At 46.6% G+C, this 20,757-nt stretch overlaps 1 protein-coding gene across 4 annotated transcripts in view; it reads left to right on the top strand.

The window, feature by feature from the left end:
* LOC140419227 (uncharacterized) overlaps window positions 1-20,757 on the top strand; it is a 408,534-nt gene that overhangs the window by 190,063 nt on the left and 197,714 nt on the right. For 3 of the 4 annotated variants that reach the window (XR_011945627.1, XR_011945625.1, XR_011945624.1), the window contains exon 2: window positions 9,211-10,339. The exons of the other annotated variant lie outside the window; for it this stretch is intronic. The gene's annotated coding sequence lies outside the window, so the exon portion shown is untranslated. Of the gene's footprint in view, window positions 1-9,210; window positions 10,340-20,757 lie in introns of those variants that run through there. 4 annotated transcript variants of the gene reach the window in all.

Here is a 20,757-nt window from a genome sequence, read left to right on the forward strand (position 1 = left end):
TGGGTAAGGACGGCAGATTTCCCTCCCTAAAGGACATCAGTGAACCAGCTGGTTTCATAGACTTTTAATTCCAGATATTATATTGAGTTTAAATTCCATCACCTGCGGTAGTAGGATTCGAACCCAGTTTACACAGTCAGTTCACTGGAACTCGCTCACTCGGCTGGGTGTTGTGTGGGTCTTGGTGCTTTTCCAGTCACACTGATGTTTGAAATCTTTTCTCACTCAGAACAGAGAAACATTTCTCCTTCCACATTCAAAGGATGATATTCAGATCCTGGTGAATCAACTGATTTCTGTCTGATCTTGATGCAATATTTAGTCTGAATTTCCCGAATACAAATCTCCTATTGTCCCGGAAAAAGAGTTTACAAAACTACGTCACTGAGGACCCGGATTCGAATACCAGCCCTGGGTCACTGTCTGTGTAGAGTTTGCACATTAGATCATAGATCATAGAATTTACAGTGCAGAAGTAGGCCATTGATGCCGATCGAGTCTGCACCGGCTCTTGGAAAGAGCACCCTACCTAAGGTCAACATCTCCACCCTATCCCCATAACCCAGTAACCCCACCCAACACTACGGGCAATTTTGGACACTAAGGGCAACTTATCATGGCCAATCCACCTAACCTGCACATCTTTGGACTGTGGGAGGAAACTGGAGCACCCGGAGGAAACCCATGCACACACTGGGAGGATGTGCAGACTCCGCACAGACAGTGACCCAAGCCGGAATCGAACCTGGGACCCTGGAGCTGTGAAACAATTGTGCTATCCACAATGCTACCGTGCTGCCCGTGTTTGCGTGGGTTTCGCCCCCACAACCAAAAGATGTGAGGGGTAGGTGGATTGGCCACGCTAAATTGCCCCTTAATTGGAAAAAATGAATTGGGTACTCTAAATTTATTTTTTAAAAAGAAATGTGATTATGATGCCCCCAGAAGTTGGGATGTGGAGGTAGTGGTCGCAATGGACGCAGAGAAGGCTGTTGATCGGGTGGAATGGGAATATCTGTGGGAGGTACTGGGGCGGTTTGGATTTGGGCGGGACTTTATTGACTGGGTCAGGCTGTTGTATCAGGCTCCTGTTGCGAGCGTACGGATGAATAGATCAACATCGAACTATTTCCGGCTGCATCGGGGACGAGACAGGGATGCCCCCTCTCCCCGCTGCTGTTCGGATTAGCCATAGAGCCGCTGGCAATTGGGCTGAGAGCCTCCAGAGGCTGGCCGGGTTGGAGTGGAACACAGAATCTCGCTTTACGCAGACAATCTGCTCCTGTATGTTTCGGACCCACTAGAAGGAATGGAAGAAATTATGAGGATTCTGGGGGAATTTGTCCGGTTTTCGGCATATAAACTAAATATGGGGAAAAGTGAGATGTTTGCAGTCCAGGCAAGGGGAAGGAGAGGCGATTGGGGGGAGCTGTCGTTCAGGATGGTAAGGGGATGCTTTCAATATTAATTTAAAAGAGCAACTTGTAAACTCACTGCCAGTGAGTTCTCCCAGTGAGCCATAGAAGACACAGCCAGAGTGAGACAGAACCAAGAGTGAGTGTGGGAATTTGAATCTCGGTGGGAATTCGAAGCTGGGTGGGGAGGAGGTGCTTTTCATCCCTGGTAAGTGGCTGGTAAGTAGTGTTTCTGTTTTCTTTTTCTTTTCATTGGTATATATATATATTTTTTTTCTTTGTTGTTTAATTATTTATTTATTTTTTGGGAAATTGTAATTGTTGAAGTTAACAGAAGGTTGAAGACATGGCAGGAGATCTCAGGCCCGTGTCATGCTCCTGGTGTGCTATGTGGGAGCTCAGGGACACGTCCACTGTCCCAGGCTCCTTCATGTGCAAGAAGTGTGTCCAGTTGCAGCTCCTGTTAGACCGCTTGACGGCTCTGGAGCTGCGGATGGACTCACTTTGGAGCATCCGCGATGCTGAGGACGTCGTGGATAGCACGTTTAGCGAGTTGGTCACACCGCAGGTGAAAGGTACTGAGGGAGATAGAAAATGGGTGACCAAAAGACAGAGCAAGAGTAGGAAGGCAGTGCAGGTGTCCTCTGCGGTCATCTCCCTGCAAAACAGATATACCACTTTGGATACTGTTGAGGGAGATGGCTCACCAGGGGAAGACAGCAGCAGCCAGGTTCATGGCACCGTGGCTGGCTCTGCTGCGCAGCTGGGCAGGAAGAAGAATGGCAGGGCTATAGTGATACGGGACTCAATTGTAAGGGGAATAGACAGGCGGTTCTGCGGACACAATCGAGACTCCAGGATGGTGTGTTGCCTCCCTGGTGCAAGGGTCAAGGATGTCTCAGAGCGGCTGCGGGACATTCTTGGGGGGGGGGGGGGGGCGGGGGGGTGAACAGCCAGCTGTCGTGGTGCACATAGGCTCCAACAATATAGGTAAAACAACGGGACGAGGTCCTACAAGCTGAATTCAGGGAGTTCGGAGTTAAACTAAAACGTAGGACCTCAAAGGTAGTAATCTTAGGATTGCTACCAGTGCCACGAGCTAGTCGGAGTAGGAATATCAGGATAGATGGGATGAATGCGTGGCTCGAGAGATGGTGCAGGAGGGAGGGATTCAAATTCCTGGGGCATTGGAACCGGTTCTGGGGGAGGTGGGACCAGTACAAACCGGATGGTCTGCACCTGGGCAGGACTGGAACCGATATCCTGGGGGGGGGGGGGTGTTTGCCAGAGCTGTTGGGGAGAGATTAAACTAATGTGGCAGGGGAATGGGAACCGATGCAGGAAGTTGGAAGGTAGTAAAGGCAGGGGCTGTTTAGCTCAGGGCTAAATTGCTGGCTTTGAAAGAAGACCAAGGCAGGCCAGCAGCACGGTTCAATTCCCGTAACAGCCTCCCCGAACAGGAGCCGGAATGTGGCGACTAGGGGCTTTTCACAGTAACTTCATTGAAGCCTACTTGTGACAATAAGCGATTTTCATTCATTTCATTTTCAAACAGGGACAGAAACAAACAGTAAGGGGGAAAAGTGTAAGGCAGAGAAGCCACAGTCAAAAATCAAAAAGTGCGACAGTACAAGGTACAGTGACTGAGGGGAACTCAGTGAGTAGGACCAGGAATACTAAAAGGAATAAAACGGGAAGTGAAAACATTAATGGTAAGCGACGCGGCAATTTGTTACATGAAGATATGGGTTCAACGACAAGGAAAATTAGGAGAAAGGTTAAGAGGAAATATAACTTAGGAGAGGTCACTGATCGAGGTGTTAAGATTCAGAACAGAGGTAAAAAAGCCAACACAAGTGTACTTTACCTGAATGCTCATAGTTTTTGGAATAAGGTAAATGAGTTGATGGCACAAATCATCGTGAATGACTATGATTTAGTGACCATTAATGAAACATGGTTAAAGGATGGTCACGACTGGGAGTTAAATATCCAAGGGTATCAAACTATTTGGAAAGACAGAGTGGATGGTAAGGGAGGTGGTGTAGCTCTGTTATTTAAGGATGACATCCGGGCAACAGTAAGGGATGACATAGGTGCTATGGAGGATAAGGTTGAATCCATTTGGGTGGAAATCAGGAATAGTAAGGCGAAAAAGTAACTGATAGGAGTAGTCCATAGGCCACCAAATAGTAACATTATGGTGGGGCAGGCACTAAACAAAGAAATAACCGATGCATGTAGAAATGGTATAGCAGTTATCATGGGGGATTTTAATCTACATGTCGATTTGGTTTAACCAGGTCAGTCAAGGCAGCCTTGAGGGAGAGTTTATAGAATGTATCCGCGATAGTTTCCCAGAACAGTATGTAATGGAACCTACGAGGGAACAAGCGGTCCTAGATCTGGTCCTGTGTAATGAGACAGGATTGATTAATGATCTCATAGTTAGGGATCCTCTCGGAAGGAGCAATCACAATATGGTGGAATTTAAAATACAGATGGAGGGTGAGAAGGTAAAATCAATCACTAGTGTTTTGTGCTTAAACAAAGGAGATTACAATGGGATGACAGAAGAACTAGCTAAGGTTGACTGGGAGCAAAGACTTTATGGTGAAACAGTTGAGGAACAATGGAGAACCTTCCAAGCTATTTTTCACAGTGCTCAGCAAAGGTTTATACCAACAAAAAGGAAGGACGGTAGAAAGAGGGAAAATCGACCGTGGATATCTAAGGAAATAAGGGAGAGTATCAAATTGAAGGAAAAAGCATACAAAGTAGCAAAGACCAGTGGGAGACTAGAGGACTGGGAAATCTTTAGGGGGCAACAGAAAGCTACTAAAAAAAGCTATAAAGAAGAGTAAGATAGATTATGAGAGTAAACTTGCTCAATATAAAAACAGATAGTAAAGGTTTCTACAAATATATAAAACAAAAAAAGAGTGGCAAAGGTAAATATTGGTCCTTTAGAGGATGAGAAGGGAGATTTAATAATGGGAGATGAGGAAATGGCTGAGGAACTGAACAGGTTTTTTGGGTTGGTCTTCACAGTGGAAGACACAAATAACATGCCAGTGACTGATGGAAATGAGGCTATGACAGGTGAGGACCTTGAGAGGATTGTTATCACCAAGGAGGTAGTGATGGGCAAGCTAATGGGGCTAAAGGTAGACAAGTCTCCTGGCCCTGATGGAATGCACCCCAGAGTGCTAAAATAGATGGCTTGGGAAATTGCAAATGCACTAGTGATAATTTACCAAAATTCACTAGACTCTGGGGTGGTCCCGGCGGATGGAAGTTAGCAAACGTGACACCACTGTTTAAAAAAAGAGGTAAGCAGAAAGTGGGTAATTATAGGCCAGTGAGCTTAACTTCGGTAGTAGGGAAGATGCTGGAATCTATCATCAAGGAAGAAATAGCGAGGCATCTCGTTGGAAATTGTCCCATTGGGCAGATGCAGCATGGGTTCATAAAGGGCAGGTCGTGTCTAACTAATTTAGTGGAATTTTTTGATGACATTAACAGTGCGGTAGATAACGGGGAGCCAATGGATGTGGTATATCTGGATTTCCAGAAAGCCTTTGACAAGGTGCCACACAAAAGGTTGCTGCATAAGATAAAGATGCATGGCATTAAGGGGAAAGTAGTAGCATGGATAGAGGATTGGTTAATTAATAGAAATAAAGAGTGGGGATTAATGGGTGTTTCTCTGGTTGGCAATCAGTAGCTAGTGGTGTCCCTCAGGGATCAGTGTTGGGCCCACAACTGTTCACAATTTACATAGATGATTTGGAGTTGGGGACCAAGGGCAATGTGTCCACGTTTGCAGACGACACATAAGATAAGTGGTGAAGCAAAAAGTGCAGAGGATACTGGAAGTCTGCAGAGGGATTTGGATAGGCTAAGTGAATGGGCTAGGGTCTGGCAGATGGAATACAATGTTGACAAATGTGAGGTTATCCATTTTGGTAGGAATAACAGCAAAAGGGATTATTATTTAAATGATAAAATATTAAATCATGCTGCTGTGCAGAGAGACCTGGGTGTGCTAGTGCATGAGTCGCAACAAGTTGGTTTACAGGTGCAACAGGTGATTAAGAAGTCAAATGGAATTTTGTCCTTCATTGCTAGAGGGTTGGAGTTTAAGACTAGGGAGGTTTTGCTGCAATTGTATAAGGTGTTAGTGAGGCCACAGCTGGAGTATTGTGTTCAGTTTTGGTCTCCTTACTTGAGAAAGGATGTACTGGCACTGGAGGGTGTGCAGAGGAGATTCACTAGGTTAATCCCAGAGCTGAAGGGGTTGGATTACGAGGAGAGGTTGAGTAGACTGGGACTGTACTCGTTGGAATTTAGAAGGATGAGGGGGGATCTTATAGAAACATATAAAATTATGAAAGGAATAGATAGGATAGATGCGGGCAGGTTGTTTCCACTGGCGGGTGAAAGCAGAACCAGGGGGCATAGCCTCAAAATAAGTGGAAGTAGATTTAGGACTGAGTTTAGGAGGAACTTCTTCACCCAAAGGGTTGTGAATCTATGGGATTCCTTGCCCAGTGAAGCAGTAGAGGCTCCTTCATTAAATGTTTTTAAGATAAAGATAGATAGTTTTTTGAAGAATAAAGGGATTAAGGGTTGTGGTGTTCGGGCCGGAAAGTGGAGCTGAGTCCACAAAAGATCAGCCATGATCTCATTGAATGGTGGAGCAGGCTCGAGGGGCCAGATGGCCTACTCCTGCTTCTAGTTCTTGTGTTCTTATTAATATCTAGGCATCCAGGTGGCACGGGAATGGATTGGATTTGTTTATTGTCACGTGTACCGAGGTACGGTGAAAAGCATTTTTCTGCGAGCAGCTCAACAGATCATTAAGTTAATGAGAAGAAAAGGGAATAAAAGAAAACACGTAATAGCGCAACACAACATATACAATGTAACTACATAAGCACTGGCATCGGATGAAGCATACAGGGTGTAGTGTTAATGAAGTCAGTCCATAAGAGGGTCATTTAGGAGTCTGGTGACAGTGGAGAAGAAGCTGTTTTTGAGTCTGTTCGTGCGTGTTCTCAGACTTCTGTATCTCCTGCCCGATGGAAGAAGTTGGAAGAGTGAGTAAGCCGGGTGGGAGGGATCTTTGATTATACTGCCTGCTTTCCCCAGGCAGCGGGAGGTGTAGATGGCGTCAATGGATGGGAGGCAGGTTTGTGTGATGGACTGGGCGGTGTTCACGACTCTCTGAAGTTTTTTGCGGTCCTGGGCCGAGCAGTTGCCATACCAGGCTGTGATGCAGCCCGATAGGATGTTTTCTATGGTGCATCTGTAAAAGTTGGTAAGAGTCAATGTGGACATGCCGAATTTCCTTAGTTTCCTGAGGAAGTATAGGCGCTGTTGTGCTTTCTTGGTGGTAGCGTCGACGTGGGTGGACCAGGACAGATTTTTGGAGATGTGCACCCCTAGGAATTTGAAACTGCTAACCATCTCCACCTCAGCCCCGTTGATGCTGACAGGGGTGTGTACAGTACTTTGCTTCCTGAAGTCAATGACCAGCTCTTTAGTTTTGCTGGCATTGAGAGAGAGATTGTTGTCGCTACACCACTCCACTAGGTTCTCTATCTCCCTCCTGTATTCGGACTCATCGTTATTCGAGATCCGGCCCACTATGGTCGTATTGTCAGCAAACTTGTAGATGGAGTTGGAACCAAGTTTTGCCACGCAGTCGTGTGTGTACAGGGAGTAGAGTAGGGGGCTAAGTACACACCCTTGCAGGGCGCCGGTGTTGAGGACTATTGTGGAGGAGAGTGAAAAAGTCAACTGTTTAGCAGTACGGGGAAGAGGCAAGTTTGTAGATGTTCTACAGTATTACAGACTGGCTCGTTGGATCTTATTCTGTCCCATCTTGCGTTCAGCTAACAGTAAAATGACTAAAACACTGCAACATACAGGCATTTGGGGACAACGGTGAGTTTGCGGCTCAGATTAGTTAAAGTCTCTGTATTGTAAAATGGATCTCGAAGGACTGGAGAAGATGCAGGAAAAGATATTTGAATTATGCCTGAACTGGCAGGTTATACCCAGCAAGAAAGATTGGACAGGGTGTAAACCTTTTCTCTGGAAAAGGGAATGAAGGATGACCTGATCCTGTAAGATTATGAACAGGTTTGATATGATAGACAAGTGGAAAATGTTTCCACTGGATGAGAATAAATATGAGTTAATCATTAATTAATCTAATGTGCAGTTCAGGAGCAGTTCAGATGGAGATCACTCACACACTTCACATGTGCAAAGGGATTTCCTCCGTTTTCCCACTTGTTAACACTCCAACTTTAAAAGCCCCAAACCATTTGATCCAATGTCAGCACATTGTTAATGGCGAAGGGCAGTTTAACTATTCGGTCCAGGGGGACACAAATCACTGTTCACCTGAACCTGCTCAGACCCCAACACGTTAACATCTCACTGTCCGTGTTTGGTCTGTTGTGAATCACACCCAGGACAGACCTGTGGTGGAGGGCCTGTTTATGTAGGTGCCCTATTAATTTATTTAATACATTTGATGCCTTGGCACAATGGTACCAATCAGAATCGGTTCGCAAAGCATAATTTCTATCAGCAATGTCGATTTCAATGGCGGAGTTATTACCCATCATGCATTGCAGCTGGGAATGTGTTCAATCCACATTACAGAAGCTCCTCGCACATGCGCAGAGTCCAGCTATGACTGGAGCATGCGCCAATCGGGCTGTGACTCGTGCATGCGCAGTTCAGGTTGTTGCTGACGGTGCGAGGAGCGGGGAAGAAACAATCGAGCGACTTTCAGGATTGGAGCCGGTGGGTGGCCAGGGAGCAATAGAAGCTGCGGAGTGAGCCGGGAGGCTTCATAAATACCCCGTGGAGGCTTCAACTCCCGAGGAAAATGTTAATGGTCCCGTCTTAAACAGCACCAGAGTGAGAGCTGAGCGGTGACAGGCCCGGGTTACTGGCCGCCATCTTTACAGAGGACAAGGTGCCGCAGGGCGCATGCACTGCCAGCCTGGACCGGATGCCAACTCTCCCGGATTGACTGACTGGAGTCTCCAGGATTTTATTTTAATCATTTGTGGGAGTCACTGGCTGGGCCAACATTTATTGCCCATCCCTAATTTCCCTGGAACCTAGTGGCTTGCTCGGCCATCTCGGAGGGCATTTAAAGAGTCAACCACATTGCTGTGGTTTGGAATCGTGTTGGCCAGACCAGGTAAGGATGGCAGATTTTCTTTTCTATTCATTCACGGGATGTGGGTGCCGCTGGCTGGGCCAGCATTCACTGCCCAGCACTAATTGCCCTTGAACTGAGTGCATCTCAGAGAGCATTTTAAGATGGATTGACCATGATAAATTGCCCTTAGTGACCAAATAAGGTTAGGAGGGGTTATTGAGTTATGGGGAGAGGGTGGAGGTGAGGGCTTAAGTGGGTCAGTGCAGACTCGATGGGCCGAATGGCCTCCTTCTGCACTGTATGTTCTATGTGCCACCAGAAGCATTGTTTCATTATCAATATTACTATTTATGAAGCTCAAGATCGAATTTGCTTCACCAACTACTCTCTAAATATGTCTTGGAGATATACAAAACCCTCTTCACCGCTTCCTCTTTCCTCCCAAAGAGGTCAGTTGGATTTTTATGACAATCCAGCAGTTTTCATGGTCACATTATCCTAGTGCCGGCCCCACAAATTACCAGATTCATTCAGCTCAATTTCACAACCTGCCTTTGTGTTTTTGGTGTTTTCTCTCACTCTCTATTTTCTGTTTTAAATCAGTTTCACAGGGTGTTCGAAGAGGAGGCTTCAAAGTCCGGATACTCAAACCAAGCATCACATCAGGATCTGACAGAGTCCTCAATTTATCATATCCTGAATATCATCGTACTTTGAACATGGAAGGAAAAAGCATCGTTCACAGTGGGGAGAAACCGTACACGTGTTGTGTGTGTGGACGAGGATTCAGTCAATCATCAGGCCTCACAAGCCACAAATGCAGTCACTCTGTGGAGAAACCGTGGAAATGTGGGGACTGTGGGAAAGGATTCACTTCCCCATCCAATCTGGAAACTCATCGACGCAGTCACACTGGGGAGAGACCATTCACCTGCTCCAAGTGTGGGAAGGGATTCACTGAGTCATCTGCTCTGTCCACACACCAGCGAGTTCACACTGGGGAGAGACCATTCACCTGCTCAGAATGTGGGGTGGCATTTACTATTTCAGCCAACCTGCTGAGACACCAGCGAGTTCACACTGGGGTGAGGCCATTCACCTGCTCAGAATGTGGGAAGGGATTCAGTGATTCATCCACTCTGCAGAAGCACCAGCGAATTCACACTGGGGAGAGGCCATTCACCTGCTCAGAATGTGGGAAGGGATTTACTATTTCAGCCCACCTCTTGAGTCACCAGCGAGTTCACACTGGGGAGAGGCCGTTTCAATGTCCAGACTGCGGGAAAGGCTATAAAAGCTCTGGGGAACTGATGAGCCATCAACGTGTTCACACTGACGAGAGACCCTTCAGGTGCTCTCGCTGCGGGACTGGGTTCAGTCGATCATCTAACCTCACTGTACATCAGCGAATTCACACTGGGGAGAGGCCATTCGCCTGCTCCTGGTGTGGGAAGGGATTCACTCAGCTATCCGCCCTGCAGAAGCACCAGCGAGTTCACACTGGGGAGAGACCGTTCACCTGCTCCGAGTGTGGGAAGAGATTCACCTCTTCATCCCACCTGCTGAGACACCAACGAGGCCACAAGTAACCATAGTGATTGGATTTTGCTGTTCCTCACAATCAGGACTGAACCGTGTTCATTTGGGTCTCTTTCTGCTGATAACAAACTCCAGCCCATTTACAGGGGCTAATATTCTGTGTAACAGTCAAATAAATTAAACTTGTGTTAAATACGCAGTGTGCTGAAACTTTTTAATATCTCTGACACAAGTTAGTTCCTTTTGAAGTACTCTCGCTCTCCCCTGTCTCTTCCATACCTCCAACAAGAAGGCAGCACGGTAGCATTGTGGATAGCACAATTGCTTCACAGCTCCAGGGTCCCAGGTTCGATTCCGGCTTGGGTCACTGTCTGTGCGGAGTCTGCACATCCTCCCCATGTGTGCGTGGGTTTCCTCCGGGTGCTCCGGTTTCCTCCCACAGTCCAAAGATGTGCAGGTTAGGTGGATTGGCCATGCTAAATTGCCCTTAGTGTCCAAAATTGCCCTTAGTGTTGGGTGGGGTTACTGGGTTATGGGGATAGGGTGAAGGTGTTGACCTTGGGTAGGGTGCTCTTTCCAAGAGCCGGTGCAGACTCGATGGGCCGAATGGCCTCCTCCTGCACTGTAAATTCTATGATAAGAAGTGTGAGGAGCTTGTGGAGCTTCTTTGTGACTGAGATTGAGTAAATTCGATCAGCGGCCTCTGCTGCTTCCCTCCCTTCCACGAGCCCACGGACCAAATTGTCTCTAAATGTCATCCTTTCCCAAGCCCTGAACCCACATCTTTCTCTAGTTTCTCTCCCAGCTCCCCTCATGCCCTCTCAGAGCTCATCTTGTCCATGAGACCCAGCCCCTGCTCCATCGACCCTATTCCCACTGAGCCACTGATCAGCTAACTACTGTGTCAATGGATGTTGTCAACATTTCTCTCTCTTCAGGTACTGTCCCTCTGTCCTTCAAATCTGCCATCATCACCCCATCATCCTCAATAAAACAAACCCTTGACCCTGCCATCCTTACAAATTACTGCCCCCCCTTCAACCTCCCTCTCCTCTCCAAACTCTTTGTCCATGTTGTCACCTCCCAAATCCTTGCTTATCTTTCCCAGAACTCCCATGTCTGAATCCCTTCAATCTGATCTCTGCCCTGTCACAGTCGTGAAATACAAGAGACAAACAGAATCTCACCCAGAGAGGAAGACAGACAATCCGGGAGCTTGGATCCAACACGGATATGTTCATAAGACCAGAAGACAAGGGTAGCAGCAGTCATTATCGAGAGACAACAATACCTGCTGGAGACAGACCGACAACTAAACAACACGAATCACAACACCAAGCTACCTAGACCCATATACCCGAGACAGGAAGGAGAATTGGAGACAGACTGGAAGAACCCAGACTTCAGACACATTAACCAAAAACAGATGGGAATATCTGAGGGGACAACAGGTAGAACCAAGGAGGTTCTACCTGCTCCTTAAAATACCCAAACACAGAATTTTTATTATTGTCACAAGTAGGCTTACATTAACACTGCGTGAAGTTACTGTGAAAAGCCCCGAGTCAACCTACTCTGACGCCTGTTTGGGTACACCGAGGGAGAATTCACAATGTCCAATTCACCTAACAAGTGCATCTTTCGGGACTTGTGGGAGGAAACCAGAGCACCCGGAGGAAACCCACACCGACACTGGGAGAAAGTGCAGACTCTGCACAGACAGTGACCCAAGCGAGAATTGAACTCGGAACACTGGTGCTGTGAAGCAACAGTGCTAACCACTGGTGCTGTGAAGCAACAGTGCTAACCACTGTGCCACCATCAGGGAAATACCACCAGACAGCCCCTTCGGATCAGACTGTGAGAGAAAAAATCCTGCAGAATCATTCAATTTACAGTGCAGAAGGAGGCCATTCGGCTCATCCAGCCTCCACCGGCCCTTGGAAAGATAACCCTACTTAGCACATGCCTCCACATCTTGACAAAATACATGAATAGGATGGAAATAGAGGGATTCGGACCCCAGAAGCACAGAATATTTCAGTTTAAATGGGCAGCATGGTCGACGCAGGCTTGGAGGGCCGAGGGGCTTTTCCTATGCTGTACTTTTCTCTATTCTTTGTTTATCCCCGTAACCCAGTAATGCCACCTAATCTTTGTTTGGACACTAAGGGTCAATTTAGCGGGGCCAATCCACCTAACCACATCTTTGGACAGTGGGAGAAAACTGGAGCACCCGGAGGGAACCATCACAGACACGGGGAGAATGTACAAACTCCACACAGTCACCCAAGGCCAGAATAGCTGAAACATCAACACACTGCTCCTGGTAGTTGATGGTACAGTTGTTCAATAAATATAATTAGTGGGTTGAAAAGGTGTGCAATATCGAGTAAAAACAGAAAATGCTAGATTAACTCAACAGGTCTGGCAGCATCATAGAATCCCTTCAGTGCAGAAGGAGGCCATTCGGCCCATCGAGTTTGCACCAACGCTACAAAAGAGCTCCCCACACAGGTGCACTTTCCCCAACCTCTCCCCATAACCCCACTACACCATTGGACACTAAGGAGCAATTTAGCATGGCCAATCCACCAAACCGGCACATCTTTGGACAGTGGGAGAAAACGAGCACCCGGAGGGGACCACACAGACACGGGGAGAATGTCCACACAGTCACCCAAGGCCGCAATTGAACCCAGGACACTGGCGCTATGAGGCAGCAGTGCTAACCACTGTGACACATCTGTTGCGAGAGAAACAGAGTTAACGTTTGTTGTTCCTTGTAACAGTTCTGTAGAAGGGTTAATGGACTCTAATTTCAAGTCCATTGAAGTGGAAAGTATTTTACTCGGAGATTTGACACAGGAAGAAGTTTTAGTCTGTGTGAAGCTCAATCTTCATTTACACCGAGCCCGCAGTCTGATTGGCTGGAGGACCAGAGTCCATCTGGTCTTCCAAATCCCCCCATTGGTCAACATCGCCCAGGCAGGAAATGAAGTTTTGGAACCCGTGCCCATGAGGCCAATGGGAAGAACTCAAAATGATACAGTCTCAGCCAATGAGGGAGATCTGGGATCAGCCCCGCCCCTCATTCACTCCGATTGGTTGGAAGACCAGCTGTACCTTTATGAAATGAATGAAATGAAAATCGCTTATTGTCACAAGTAGGCTTCAATGAAGTTACTGTGAAAAGCCCCTAGTCGCCACATTCCGGCGCCTGTTCGGGGAGTGTTTATCAAATAGCTGTAGTGGATGTACCTTTAAGAAATGGGTGTTTATCAAATAGCTGCAGTGATATCAGAGTGGGTGGAACTGGGCTGTCTGTCTTCACTGCAGCTATTTGATAAGCACCTATTTCTTAAAGGTATATCCACTACAGCTATTGGATAAACACACAGTTCTTAAAGGTACTCTCATGACAATTCTGAATTCTCCCTCTGTGTACCTGAACAGGCACCGCGGTGAATATGCTGACTGGGGTTTTTTCACTGTAACTTCATTGCAGTGTTAATGTCAGACGACTTGTGACAAAAAAGATTAGGATTATAAAGAAAAATGTTCCAGCAAATTTCCATCCCGCCCGTGATGATTTGCACGGGAATATGACCCCGACAAATGGGATGAAGCCAAATCTTTAAAAGTCAGTCTGTATTTCAAATCGTCGGGGGAAAGGGTTAACTTCTCTGCTTGTTTACAAAAGGGAAGAGGAAACATTCGCAAAGCTTCCCACAGCTTGTGAGTTCCGAAACATAACTTCAAGGTTGAAGTTTATCTTCAGAGATTGAAACGTTTTGGTACCATTTCCAATTGGACCAGTAAATTGTGATTCACACTGAAAGGTTTACTTTCACTCAGTAATTAGAACATTTCACTTTCTCAGCACTGACGCTTTAGATCAAATCCCAATTGTTCTCTTTTGTAACTGGTGTGTGGAGAAGATCATGTTCACTGTAGATCTGTCAGCACAGAAACTGCACTGTGCTTCTGGATACACTCTGTCTGCAAGTAGATGAATCTGTTAAACATCACCCAAGGGAAGGTCTTCCCCTGACTCTAAGGAGTGAGATGTCCCTGTAGTTGATGCTGTCTCCTCTGTCACTGCTTTTTTTATTGCATCACACTTGTTCTGTGGACCAGTCTCACAGCCCAAAAGGGGCGGGCAGGAAGGTGGGACAGTCGATGGGACTTTCTGTGTGTGAGCAGTTCAGCTGGAATTCCATCCTTGCCGGGCACCTTTCTGCTTGCTCAGCAATCAATGGCCTTTTCCAGCTCATATAATGAGAGTTCCTTGTCCAACTCAACCATGACAGGAAGCTGCAGGAGAGTCTAACAGAGACTGGGAGATGCCCTTCTCACAGGGGTACAGCTCACTGTTGTGTTCAACCCAGTTTCTCCTCACTCTCTCACCATGACTGACACTGAGCATGCTCAGAGCACACACCCACACTGCACCTGTGCACTGGCCTTGTACACTCACTGATCGGGAACGTTCTGCAGCGCAGGGGATTCTGGGTAACAGCCGCCATTTGGCAATTAGCAAAACAGAAGATCCACGGTTCGGCAAGATGCTGGGCATGAAGCACAATGAGAGGTTTGGATACTTTATTTACTACATAAGCACATTATTCTGATAAGATATCACTTAGACATGGGCAGCAAGCAGGCTGATCTACAGTATGTACAGTATTTACAACACCTGGGAAACGGTATCTCATCAAATCAGTGATAGGTTTGTTTACTGTTCATAATTGTCACTGGGTCACACTCACGATTCATGCAAGATGCAACTCCCCAGGTTTTTTGACCCATTCCCTCCAGACCTGTTTTCACTCCAAGGGTCTTGACATCTGCCTTAGTCTTTATCCAGCCATGTATGTTCAGCTAACACTGCCCAACAACCAGCCTCTCCTGCACTGGGGCACAGGGTTTCCATCACCAAAAATCTGTCCTGTTCCATGCACATCAACGCTACCACCAACAAAGCACAACAGCGCCTATACTTCTTCAGGAAACTAAGGAAATTTGGCATGTCCACACTGACTCTTACCAATGTTTACAGATGCACCATTGAAAGCATCCTATCTGGCTGCATCACAGCCTGGTATGACAACTGCTCGGCCCAAGACCGCAAGAAACCTTCAGAGAGTAGTGAACACAGCCCAGTCCATCACACACACCTGCCTCCCATCCATTGACTCTATCCACACCTCCCGCTGCCTGAGGAAAGCGGGTAGCATAATTAAAGACCCCTCCCATCAAGCTTACTCACTCTTCCAACTTCTTCCATCGGGCAGGAGATACAAAAGTCTGAGAACACGCACAAACCGATTGAAAACAGCTTCGTCCCTGCTATTACCAGACTCCTAAAGGACCCTTTTCTGGACTGACCTGATTAATACTACACTCCTGTATGTTTCACTCAATGCCTTTGTCTATATATTTACATTGTGTACCTTATGTTGCCCTATTATGTATTTTCTTTTAGTTTACTTTCTTTTCATGTACAAAATGATCTGTTTGAGCTGCTCGCAGAATAATACTTTTCACTGTACCTCGGTACACGTGACAATAAACAAATCCAATCCAAATCGAGGGAGCAATCTGCCTCTCTTGCATTGGTGCACTGCATTTCCCTCATAACACAGTGTCATAGAAAGGTGACAGCACAAAACAAAGGCACTCAACAAATTGTATCTGTGCCAACTTTCTGCAACTGTCACAATCCGCTGTCATTGGCCCTGAACTCTGTAGATATTTTTCTCCTCAAAAGATGCGAACAGATGACCAAGGAGCTGGAGTTGGCTATTCAGCCCAGTCTGCTCCACCATTTAATAAGATCATGGCTGATCTGACAGTAACAGATAGTTGTCCAATTTTCTTTTCAAGGCATCAATTGAATCTGCCTCCACCACATTTTCGAGCAGTGCATTCATGATCCCACATGCAGCACAGAATGTTTTTCTTCACATCATAAGACATAGGAGCAGAATTAGGCCACTCGGCCCATCCAATCTGCTCCACCATTCAATCAGGGCAGCACGGTAGCATTGTGGATAGTACAATTGCTTCACAGCTCCAGGGTCCCAGGTTTGATTCCAGCTTGAGTCACTGTCTGTGCGGAGTCTGCACATCCTCCCCGTGTGTGCGTGGGTTTCCTCCGGGTGCTCCGGTTTCCTCCCACAGTCCAAAGATGTGCAGGTTAGGTGGATTTGCCATGATAAGTTGCCCTTCGTGTCCAAAATTGCCCTTAGTGTTGGGTAGGGTTACTGGGTTGGGTGGGGTTACTAGGTTATGGGGATAGGGTGGAGATGTGGACCTTGGGTAGGGTGCTCTTTCCAAGTGCCGGTGCAGACTCGATGGGCCGAATGGCCTCCTTCTGCACTGTAAATTCTATTAATCTATATTTTTCTCATCTCCATTCTCCCCATAACCCCTGATCCCCTTATTAATCAAGAACCTATCTATCTCTATCTGAAAGACACTCAGTGATTTGGCCTCCACGACCTTCTGGGCAAAGAGTTCCACAGATTCACCACCCTCTGGTTGAAGAAATTCCTCCTCATCTGTTTTAATTCCTCCTCATCACCTGAGGAAGGAACTGTGCCCCTGAAGCTAGTGAGTCGAAACAAACCTGTTGGACTTTAACCTGGTGTTGTCAGACTTCTTACTCTGTTTTAAAGGATTGCCTTTAGTCTGAGATTGTGTCCACTGCTTCTAGTTTTTCCTACAAGTGGAAACATCTTCTCCATGTTCACTCTACCCAGGCCTCGCAGTATCCCGTAAGTTTTAATAAGATACCCCCATATCCTTCTAAACTCCAAAGAGTACAGACCCAGTGTCCTCAACCGTTCCTCATACGACAAGTTTTCATTCCAGGGATCATTCTTGTAAACCTTCTCTGGACCCTTTCCAAGGCCAACACATCCTTCTTTAGATATGGGGCCCAAAATGGCTCATAATACTCCAAAAGGGGTCTGATCAGAGCATTATATAGCCTCAGAAGTACATCCTTGGTCTTGAATTTTAGCCCTCTCGACATGAATACGTTGCATTTGCCTTCTTAACTGCCGACTGAACATGCACGTTAACCTTTTTAAAAACATTTTTTTTTTAAATTTAGAGTACCCAATTCATTTTTTCAAATTAAGGGGCAATTTAGCATGGCCAATCCAACTACCCTGCACATCTTTGGGTTGTGGGGGCGAAACCCATGCAAACACGGGGAGAATGTGCAAACTCCACACGGACAGTGACCCAGAGCTGGGATCAAACCTGGGACCTCGGCGCCGTGGGGCTGCAGTGCACCTGCACGTTAACCTGAAGAGAATCTTGAACAAGGACTCCCAAGTCCCTTTGTGCTTGTGATTTCCTCAGCATTTTCCCATTTAGAAAATAGTCTGTGCCTCCATTTCTCCTTCCAAAGTCCATAACCTCACATTTTTCCACATTGTATTCCATCTGCCACTTCTTTGCCCACTCTCCTAGCCTTGCTCAGCATTGCTTCTTTTTCTAATCACTTTAAATTAATGTCCTCTGTTTATAATCTTGCCCTAAATATGACTTGCTAGATCAAATGTCTATTGTAGATCCTTAGTTGTAATGTGGTCAAGTGCCTTTCCATTTGAGAACTGTTCAATAAAGTTCTTAGAATTATTTGTAGCTAGGGCAGCACGTGGAGCAGTGGTTAGCACTGGGACTACAGCGCAGAGGACCCGGGTTTGAATCCCGGCACTGGGTCACTGTCCGTGTGGAGTTTGCTCATTCTCCACGTGTCTGCATGGGTTTCACCCCCACAACCCAAAGATGTGTAGGTTAGGTGGATTGGCCAGGCTAAATTGCCACTTAATTGGAAAAACAAAATAATAATTGGGTCTGAATTTTTTTTTAAAAGAAGGATTATTTGTAGCTTCCCCACCAATCAGTTTTTTCCATGATCCTGAAGTGACCTTATTTTTATCGGGAGTTAACTGAAGTATGTTCCTCACCTCTCATTATCTAAATTTCCATTTACCATTTTTCTGTCCATCTGACCCAGTCCATGGCTTTCTCCCTCATTGTCTAAAACACATGAGCAACTTTTGTATAATCCTGGTGCATACATTTCAGTCTAAATCATTGATATATACCGGAAACTGTGGAGCCCCACTGGAAACAGACGTCCTTGCATCATTCAGTCCCTGATGTGACTAACAGCAGCAACAACAGCTGAATCCAAACCCTGCTGTTGCCTGTGAACTTGCTGATATCTGTGCAGGTTGTTTGACCGAGTGAATCTCCTCACACACACCGATCAGTTAAACAGCCTCTCCCCAGTACCGCTCCCACACGTGGGAGACACAGTAGCACAGTGGTTAGCACTGTTGCTTCACAGCTCCAGGGTCCCAGGTTTGATTCCCGGATTGGGTCACTGTCTGTGCGGAGGCTGCGGGTTGTCTGCGTGGGTTTCCTCCGGGTGCTCCGGTTTCCCCCCAGAGTCCAAAGGTGTGCAGGTTAGATGGATTGGCCATGATAAATTGCCCTCAGTGTCCAAAAAGGTGAGGTGGGGTTATGGGTTAGGTTGGAGGTATGGGCGTAAGTAAGGAGCTCTTTGCGAGGGCCGGTGCACTCGATGGGCCGAATGCCCTCCTTCTGCACTGTAAATTCTATGATTCTGTTTCCGTGTGAACTCGCTGGTGTTTCAGCAGATTCGGTTTACTTTTAAATCTCTTTTCACAGTCAGAACATTTAAAAGGTCTCTGATCAGTGTGAACAAGTTGGTTTGATGTCAGGTGGGATGACTGAGTAAATTTCTTGTCATACACGTGTCAAGTGTACAGTCTCTCCCCAGTGTGAACTCGCTGGTGTTGCAGAAGCTGGGATGAAAAGGTGAATCCCTTCCCACACACGGAGCAGGTGAATGGCCTCTCCCCAGTGTGAGTGCGTTGGTGTCTCAGTAAATCATTTCTGCTTTTAAATCTCTTCTCACAGTCAGCAAATTTAGACGGTCTCTGATCAGTATGAACAAGTTGGTGTGTCAGGAGGTTTGATGACCGAGTGAATCCCTTACCACACACCGAGCAGGTGAACGGCCTTTCCCCAGTGTGAATACGTCGATGAGTTTCCAATTCAGATGGGTAATTGAGTCCCATCGCACAGTCCCCACATTTCCACGGTTTCTCCATGGTTATTGACAGGTTATCCGGTGTAGGTGGGATGCAGATTTGAGGTCACTGTCAGATCAGCCGTGAAGTTATTAAATGGTGGAACAGGCTCACGGAGCTGAATGTCCAATTGCTGCTTCTTGATTCCTTTGGTGCGAATGTCCTTGTGTCTCTCCAACTTGGATCATCAGTTGAAGCCTGAGTACGGTGTCTCCCTGATGTAAATGCTGCAATTTAATTTCATGCAGTGTGATTGGTTAAAACTCACTTCCAGCTAACTGTGGAAAATTACTTAGATGTCTGTGTCTCGGTTCTTTTCCAATCACAGTGATTTTTGAATTTTTTTCCGAAAGACAAAACAGACAAACATTTCTCCTTCCACGTTGAAAGGCCGATCCTGATGAATCAAGTGACTCTGTCAGATCTCAACATGATGTTTGCATCTGCAAATATTCTGTAAAAGGAGATTACATTGAATTACTGTGAATATATAAGACACAAACAGGCCATTCTGTCACACATTCTGCTGCTGTCCATATTCGGCACACATCTCTGACTCCCACACCTATCCAATCTCAGCCTTTCAGCTGATTTTCCATTCCCTTTTCTCTCATGTGCTTGTCCCGTTTCCTTTTGAAAACATCTCAGCACTTTCCTCAACTCATTTCCATGGTAATTAAGAGTCAACCACATTGCTGTGGGTCTGGAGTTGTAGGCCAGACCAGGTAAGGATAGCAGATAAGGGCGGCACGGTAGCACAGCGCCAGGCTCCCAGGTTCGATCCCGCTTGGGTCATTGTATGTGCGGAGTCTGCACGTTCTCCCTGTGTCTGCGTGGGTTTCCTCCGGGTGCTCCGGTTTCCTCCCACAAGACCCGAAAGACGTGCTGTTAGGTAATTTGGACATTCGGAATTCTCCCTCTGTGCACCCAAACAAGCGCCGGAATGTGCATGTGGAGTTGGGTGTTGTCAGTGTACATGTGAAAACTAACACGGTGCTTTTGGATGATGTCATCTAGTGGCAGCATGTAGATGAGAAATAGGAGGAGCCGAGGATAGATGCTTGGGTAACTGTGGGTACAAGGAGAGTGGAGTGGAAAGGGAGGTTGGAAATGGGGGCCATCCGTAATTTGCAAGGAAGGTGAGGTCAAGGGATGTTTTATTTCAGGAAGGGTGACTGATGTATTTAAAGGTGAGAGGGATAGTATGAGGAGAATCATTAACAATGTCAGCTAACATGAGGAAACTGAATGGGCAGCAGTTCTGTAGAAATAAAATCAGGAAAAGACAGGAGAGAAACTGTGATGCGAGTTCAGTGTTCATCGGGAGAGGCTACAGAGACAGTTTACCCAGTGGGGGGGTGAAAGAGAGGGAAGCGGCAGAGGCAGCTGATCAGAGTATCTCAATCCCAGTGACAAAGAAGCTCCATGAATGGTGAGGATGGAGGAGAAGGCCAATAGAGCAAAAGGA

The sequence above is a fragment of the Scyliorhinus torazame genome, chromosome 5, assembly GCF_047496885.1.
Source record: "Scyliorhinus torazame isolate Kashiwa2021f chromosome 5, sScyTor2.1, whole genome shotgun sequence".
NCBI classification, from domain to species: Eukaryota; Metazoa; Chordata; class Chondrichthyes; order Carcharhiniformes; family Scyliorhinidae; genus Scyliorhinus; species Scyliorhinus torazame.